This window comes from Danio aesculapii, chromosome 18, assembly GCF_903798145.1.
Source record: "Danio aesculapii chromosome 18, fDanAes4.1, whole genome shotgun sequence".
NCBI lineage: Eukaryota > Metazoa > Chordata > Actinopteri > Cypriniformes > Danionidae > Danio > Danio aesculapii.
The window spans coordinates 42,283,721-42,292,720 of record NC_079452.1 but is presented as its reverse complement, the minus strand read 5'-3'; the positions used below and the strand labels follow the sequence as shown (position 1 = coordinate 42,292,720).

Genomic DNA, 9,000 nt, shown 5'->3' with positions numbered 1-9,000 from the left:
GCTAAATTGTCCATAGTGTATGAGTGTGAATGAGTGTGTATGGATGTTTCCCAGTGATGGGTTGCAGCTGGAAAGGCATCCGCTGTGTAAAACATGTGCTGGATAAGTTGGCGGTTCATTCCGCTGTGGCGACCCCAGATTAATAAAAGGGACTAAGCTGAAAAGAAGATGAATGAATGGGTTACATAAATGTTTGCATTTTTAATGCCTTTTCTCTAATCATTTTCATGGACCAGACAGGTGGCGCCTACTAGTGGCCCTCTGGGGGTCCCCAGACCCTACTTTGAAAAAACTCGAACTACGCTGTAGTGTTGTGTTAACTACTACTAAGTCCCTGATTTATCAGGGGTTGCCTCAGTGGAATTAACCGGCAACTACTCTAGCATATGTTTTATACATATGCCTTTCCAGCTGCATTCCATACACTGGGAAACACCCATACACTCTCACTCACACACTCAGACACTACGGTCAATGTAGTTTATCAAATTCACTCATCACATTTTTTGAAACTGAGCACTTAGATTTAAACAGGTTCTGTTTTATTTTATTTTGTTGTTATTGGTTCTGCCACAGTAATGTTGATTTGGCAGAGGAAAAATTGTTTATTACAGTTTTTAAATTGCTCCACTGTTTTTATTCCAGCATGTATTTTCATTTATTTATCATTGATTTTTTTTTTACATACTCACCTATGATTGGTCTTTTTTTATTGGCAGAAATATATGGATATGGATAATAATATCAAGATCCATACACTTTTACAGAAGTAAAGTATTATTTACTAAGTAATTTATTTATATTTGGATACAGTTATGTCAGAATGATCTGCTTGTGGGTAACATGGTGGCGCACTGGTGATCGCCTCACAGCAAGAAGGTCGCTGGTTCAAGACCCGGCTTGGTCAGTTGGCATTTCTGTATGGAGTTTGCATGTTCTCCCTGTATTAGTGAAGGGTTTCCTCTTGGTGCTCCGGTCCAGACATGCAGTATAGGTGAACTGAATAAGCTAAATTGGCCGATGGGAGGGCATCCGCTGCGTAAAACATATGCTGGATAAGTTGGTGGCTCATTCCGCTGTGGCGACCCCTGATTAATAAAGGCACTAAGCTGAAAAGAAAATGAATAAATAAAATTGACTGTAGTGTATGTGTGTAAATGAGTGTGTAAGGTGTTTCCCAGTACTGGGTTGCAGCATAGAGGGGCATACGCTGCGTAAAACATATTCTGGATAAGTTGGCGGTTCATTCCGCTATGTTGACCCCTGATCAATAAAGGGACTAGGCTGAAGGAAAATTAATGATCTTCTTTGTCCATTTGAACTTTGTTTTTAAAGAATATAGGGACATCTAGTGGTTAACAGGAGCCAGTGTGCAGCTGTCAGACCAGTCATTTTTATCCCATAAACTAAATTTCCTTGCACAGCAGTTAAGTCTTCACATTTTAAATTTACCTTACATTTTTATTTTTACAGTACCCATAAACACGGAACACTGGCAGCAAATTTTTGTTGTACCATATATGAACTACCCTGACAATATATTGTTTTCAGATGCCCACATTTTTTATTAAAGCACACTTAAGCTGCATAATTTTAGATTTTAACATCAAAAGTAGTAGAACAGATATTAAGATCCATAATGCAACACAAATGCATAAATAAACTAAAAAAAAAAAATGCCCATGATTCAAGATCTGTAAGGACAGTTTCCATTATACAGTCATACAGCTGTTCATAAAAATTTTTACAGTGAATCTCTGTCCTGTTTCTTGGGTAAATGCATTTTCAGGACATCAAATCTTTGCTGCTCAGTTCAACAGCTGCTAGTGAATTAAGTTGATTAGATTAATTAAATTTGAGCATTTGTTGTCAGGTTGTTTCTCAAAGAAAGCAAAAAACTGATTGCAATATTGAGCTAGCAATATTTATTATTATTATGATTAATTTAATAAATGTATTTTATTTTTATGTTATTTTATTTTTTTGGTTGCCAGAATGTTCTGGGAATGTTTTACCATTAGGAAACATTATATTTTAGGTCAATTAAAAAAAAACTCACTGCAACTGGAACTTTATTTTATGAGTCCAAAAAGTTAAAAATGTTAAAAATGTGAAACTTTCCTTCAACATAATTACTCAATAATCACACTATTACAAAATAGGGACTAAAATCTAACATCTGGGAAACTTTGGGAGAAGTTGCTTTGGATTAATGAGGCAGCCAAATTTATTCATGTAAAAGTAAAATGTATGGTGGAGACAAGTGTTGTAATAGATGATTTTAAATAATTTGCATTTAGGTTTCTTCTGTGTTGTGTAAATCACTCTTTATATAAGAACTGCTTTAATTTATACAGCTTAACCATATTGTATAAATAAAGATTTATGAAGAAAAGTGAGTGAGTTAAGTAACATTTATATTTGCTAGAAATTTCCAGGAGTTTTCTTACCATCAACATATGCAACATTTGTCCACCAGGTGGCGCTAGTGCTTATATTTTCGTTCAGAGTTGGTTACTCAACTGTTTCAATTCAAACGCTACAGGGTGGTACAGGCTGACAAACAAAGTCTTGGTTGTGAAAGTTATTTTCTGGCTATAGAAGACGAGTTTTTGGTTTCAACCATGAAGACCTGCAAACATCTCTTAAACAATAATTGTTTTGAAGTCCTAGAAAAGGGCTTTTCAAAATGTGGTTGTCCAGGGGGCTGCAAATGTTTAAAGAAAAAGCTTTTTAAAATATAAAAATGGCAAACATATTTTTATTATCCATTATTAATTTTATATTGCTTTTAGTTTATTATTTTTATTTTCACTTTATTATTGAAATATACATAGTGCAATACCGGTCAAAAGTTTGGGGTCAGTAGGATTTATAAATGTTTAAAAATAAGCTTATCCTGCTCACCAAGGCTGCATTTATTTAATCAAAAATACAATAAAAATTGTGAAATGTTATTGCACTATAAAATAACTGCTCAAAAGTAGTTTATCATTTAATTTAATCATTTATTCAGTGCTTTTAAAGATGAATTTTCATCTTCATTACTTCACTCTTCAGAGTCATGATCCTCTAGAAATCACTCTAATATTAATTAATAATATTATTATTATATTTTATTAATGGTAATAGCAATAAAATCAATAATGACTGGAGTAATAATTTCATTTGAAACTACATACATAAAAAGATGTTATTTAAATTGTAATAAATACAACTTAACATTTTTTTGATGAACAGAATAATTTTCTTTAAAAAAAAACATGAAAAAAGCTGACCCCAAACCTTTGACCAGTAGCGTAAATTAGTATTAATATACTTAAAGAAGCAAACAAATAATGAAGTGACATTATAATACTGTATTAATAATTATATAAAATTATAAAAATATGTAAAATAATTAATATCAAATCCAAAATGTGTTAAGGATTGAAAAAAAAAAGATTCAAACAAATGAAGTATATAGATTTTTTATCCAAGAAAAGATTACTTGCATATTTTAGGGTGGTGAATTAGGATTTGCATGAGGGTGATCATATTTGGGGTTTCTTACAAGATGTTTACCACTGATCAAGATAACATCAATTCAGTATTTTTAGATCACAAGGTCAATGCCAGTTCAAACAGTCAAATTTTATTTTAATACATTTGAAGGAATAAATATAAAGAGTGTTACTAAATTACTGATAGAAATCATTGAAATACTAGGTCTATTCTTGTTTCATTAATTATTTACTTTGAAAAAGAATGAAGGAATATACTGTAGGCTGTTATTGACAGGTTTAGAAATAATATTTCTTAGTGAAAGCAAGGTCATTTCTAATCTTTTCGGTTTGTGTCAGTCAACAAAGGGAATAAGACGTTGACACAAAACAAGCGTTTCAAATTAATGATCTAATTCATTATAAGACGCAAAAATACCCAGACACATTCAAATAGAATAAGAACCTGTTTAATTAAAATCATCCCAACAATGTTACTCGTGCACATTCACCAAATACCTCAATATAACAAGCATCTCTTCTTTAAAACATAAATCTGATATTGCAGGATCTGAACGAGATCTGCTCGAGTTGAATTGCTGCAATTGAAAGGACGACCGTCCATCCGTCCGGCGCTCGTTCACTTCAGCACCGCATACCGCCATCGCATCCGTGACCGCATTTTTTCTCGGCTTGCATAACATATCGCGTGACTTACTAGGTTAGTAACGTGAGGGAGCGGACAGGAGAAGGCGGTGTTGATGATGGTAGGAGGAGATTGCGCGTCGTCTTCTTCCGCGTTTCCCCGGATTTCAACCACTGTCCTGCTTCTATCGTGTCCTCTCTTGCACGTTTTTACGCTCAGCCCACCCTCCCAATTCAGTTAGTTGTAAAGAAAAAAATTAAAGCAATTACACAGGCCTCGCCGCCCCCCCACCTTCCGCCTTCACCTCTCCTCTCCTCTCCTCTTTCTCCCCCCTCTTTTGCAAAATAACTACCGCCGCCTTCGTTCTCCACATGCGGCATCGGAGCCCTGGGCCGGCCCGGCGTACCGGCTCCAGCCATGTCGGCGAGGAACACAGCGGCTGGCGGCGGTGACGGAGCGACGGGGGAAAACACAGGTAACTCGTCGCTTCAAACAAAAAACCGGCTCGTCCTCCCGGGAATGGTCCCGGTCGAAGCGGACAGGGCTTGTGTGGATTGCGCGGGTGCGCCGGGCGGAGGAGAGGGAGCACTCGGTGTTCCCCGCTGATTGGTTTGCGCACTGAAAGTAGGTCAGTAGTTCAGTAGAGCGAACTCGAGCAAACCCGAGCACAGGCGCGTCGAAACTGTGCGCTGGCTGGGGCACTTTTCAAGCTTTACCGCTGCGGTTAAAGCACACATTTAGTCATAAATTTGCCTGTCAGTCGCTTTTAACTGTAGAAAAGCTGTGCTTAGTTGTTCTTTTGCGAGGCCTTTGGAAGACTTGCTTTGCCGCTCCGTTCGGGTCATTGCGGCTAGTTATTATGCTAGTTTAAATGTCTTGGGTTGTTGTATCCTTTTGTTTGTATTTTTAAAATTTGGTTTGAGGCGATTTCTTTAAAACTGCTTAAGCTGTCGACGTTTTGAAGAAAAGTAATTATCAGGAAAAACGTTGTTGATTTATTGTGTTTACCTTTGCATAGCGGTGGTATGAAAAAGAATGCTGCGGTTTTGTTTGCGATTATGATTCATCTGTTAATTATTCCGGTTCATTTAAGTTTGTTGTTATTTTGATACTTTAAGACACACACACACTCAAATACAATTTACAACCCCTCACAAATCTATATTTAAATTAATATTTTTTATAGGAAGAGATACAATGTTATATTTGTGCATATACATTAAATTAGTCAGTACTGAAGCCAAATCTGGAGCTTATCTAACAAATAACTCATGATAATGGTCCAAAATAGTACACTTAAATTTATGTTTTAGAAAATATTAAATGCAAATTTACAAAAGAGAAAAAAAATCAAGAGAAGCAACAAAAATGAAAGATTTAGTTGAAGTTTTGTAGGTTTTTTTTTTTTTTTTGCAATATTTAGCTTGATTTAATTGTATTATCGTTCAATTTCTAAGTATGTTTGTGACTAAAATATTATTTTCATAATATATGTTTAATATGTTTTGTTTAAATGCACCAAAATTCATTACCTATATTCACTGAGAAATGAATAAATATATCCATTTTCAAAATAGTGTATTCAATATGCTGTCCACTGTATGTTAATAAACATTTTATTCTAACAAATGTTATAACATTTCTTCCAAATTTAGAGCTTTTTATAATATAATAATTGGTCAGAATAGCAATTGTTTTCATTGTTATTGTTTGAAAGTAAAGATTTTCCACCAAATACTTATTTCTTATACTGAAGTTGTAAAATTGGTTAAATAATATAGAACATCTAAAACATGGCTTATTATTTGTGTGTAAAAATAGATAATAATAATGTAGTCATGTTTTCAATTAAACATTTAGTCGGAGCCTTTACTGCATCATTAATGCTAATGATCATGGCTGTATATTAAATAAAAAGTTACCAAATAAATATGTAACGCATCAAATTAGTTTATGCATGGTATTGATTGTTTAGTAAAATACGAATGGATTACCACAAAGCGTGCCACACTTTATAAATATGATCCATTGTTTAGAATCTATTGTTCCGCTTTTGAAGCTTATTCGTGTATCAGTTTTACTCCACACACTCTGACAATCAGGTTTTTTATTTTTGGAGTTCTCAAATCCACCATCTAATACTGAAGCTTTCTCCCAAGTGAATTCAGTCTCCTGTTAATGAGTGAAACTGCATGTTGTTGTGACGTAATGTGGAATCATTAGCATGGTGAGGTCATAGTGCTGCCTGATCTGCTCTGATTTCTGTAACGTGACCTTGTAACGTGACGGTTGTGTAATATGTAGGGTCAAACTCCGCACACTTGTAGGCCGGAGCTGTGATGCCCTCCTCTTCTTCAGGCGTTGCTTTCTCTCTCAATCCTAATTCGATCAATAAAGCTTTGCATAACTAGGATATAAACAATAGGAAACAAAGAAGGCCAGATGTAATAGGACTGCTGGGCTATTAATTCTTGGGCTAAAACGGTAACCTAATCTGCTGTCAGTTTGCTTGGTCTCGTGACAGTCGCCCCCTCCCTCCGCTTCCCCAGCAGAGAGAAAACGTGACTGGAATTTAGGGGCTCATCTGGAAAGTATGTCTCTTAGGTAACTGGCCTTTTGAGTTAACAGATTCCAGTCATTTAGTATGGGCATTTTTCAGGTCAATTATTTACTATCTGGTGGCATCCGGTGAATTTTGGCGTAGCTGCCTGAGAAAAAAAGCCCTTCGCCTGGCACACTGTGGGTGTTTTTTGCAATGCATATTAATAGTTTGTTCATTCAATAAACCATTTAATGTGGGTTTTGCTTTGATGATAGAAACAAGGAAGATAATGAAATGTTATATAAACGTGCTATGCAAAAACAGTGGCAGTTACTTTTCTGGGGTACTAGCAGGCTTAAAATGGCACGCTTCTATAAAAAAACACGTATTCCTACAGACCATATTGTGATTTACTGTTTAAAAAACATGCATCTCTAGAAAATACAGTGACTTTTAGTGTTGTTTTTTGTACTTTACCATAGTTTTAAGAGGTTTTACAGTAAGAACAATAATGTAAAAAGTACCATGTTTTTCAGTATTAACAGTAATTTATGTTTTGTAATTTAATTAAATTCTTTTACTGTGAAAAGTACAGGCATTTTTTACAGTGTAGCACATTAAATAAAATGTCATTATATTTAATTATTTCTTTAAAATAATCTTAAAATATATTCACGTAATTGTTTCCGAAAGCTTTAACATTATTTAAACATTCTTTACATGCCTTAAAAGTGCTTTTAATCTTATTTTGTATATTATACATGTAGAAACATTTATTTTTATTTATTTAATTATTATTATTATTATTATTATTCATGTAGAAACATATTTATTTTTATTTGTTTAATTATTAATATTCATGTAGAAATGCATTTACTTATTTATTTTTATTTATTTATTATTATTCATGTAGAAAAAGATTTACTTATTTTATTATTCATGTAAGAACGTATTTACTTATTTATTTTTATTTAATTATAATGTATGTAGAAACGTGTTTATTTATTTTTATTTGTTTAATTATTATTATTATTCATGTAGTAGCGTATTTACTTATTTATTTTTATTTAAGTATGTTTATTCATGTAGAAACGTATTTACTTATTTTTATTTTTATTTAATAATTATTATTGTACAAATGTATTTACTTTGTTTTATATATGTAATATTATTCATGTAGAAAGGTATTTACTTATTTATTATTTACTACATTTTAATTATTCATGTAAAAATGTTTTAACTAATTTATTTTTTATTTATTAATTATTAATATTCATGTAGAAGCATATTTACTTATTAATTTTTATTTAATTATTATTTATTTAGAACGCATTTATTTTATTTATTTAATTATTATTCATGTAGAAACGCATTTACTTAAATGAAAATAAATATATCATTTTTTTATTAATGTAGAAACATATTTACTTTATTTAATTTTTATTATTCATGTAGAAACATATTTACTTATTTATTTTTAATAATTAAATTTAGTATGCATGTAGAAACATATTTACTTATTTATTTTTATCTATTTAATTTTAATATTCATGTAGAAACGTATATTACATTATTAAAATGTTTTAAAGAAATGTATATATACAGTGTTTTCATTTCATATTCTATCACATTTTACTATACCTATTTTAAAAAACATAATGGTATTAATCTCTTATATTCCAAATGCATAAAGAAGAAAAACTATTAGAGTTCTTACTACAAAACTGTTATTTCAGTCATTATTTAAAAAAAAATTAAATATCTTAAACAGTGTTTCAGTAGATGCTTTGATTTCTTGACTTATATTTACTAGAAGTTAATTTATGCACTCTAATGTGGACTATGAAGGCTTTAAAGTTTAAGGAGAAGAATTGATTAAAAGTAGGTCAGCACAACTTGGGTGCACTGCAGCACTTTTGCACTTAATAACACTTACACTGACCACTACCTGTCTATAGCGAGAGTATATAAAGTTGAAATGTGTTGCTTTAGTTGAGCGTATATGCTATGTTTATATTCTTTTACTAACGTCATTGCATGCACGTGATTGTATCATTAAGTTTATGCACTATTGTTACAAGCAAGAATTTTACAAGCAGAATTATTCATCCAAGTTTTTAGTGGGTCATTTTTTGGTGCGTCACGAATAGGCTTGGGCCGGTGTAAGATTTTGACGGTATGATAACCTTGGATAAAATATCACGTTTCACAGTATCACGGTATTGTGATTACTGCTCTAAAATGTTTTCTTTTTAATTGTCTGTGAAATAAATAAACAACTTTTTCCCCCTTTGAAAACAATGTATTCTATTTTTTGAAAGATTTATGAA

The 9,000-nt window shown here is 32.4% G+C and overlaps 1 pseudogene; it reads right to left on the bottom strand.

Annotated features, from left to right (window-relative positions):
* Positions 1-4,476: 4,476 nt before the first annotated feature.
* Positions 4,477-9,000, bottom strand: part of LOC130245366 (bile acid receptor-like) — a 28,842-nt pseudogene continuing 24,318 nt past the window's right edge.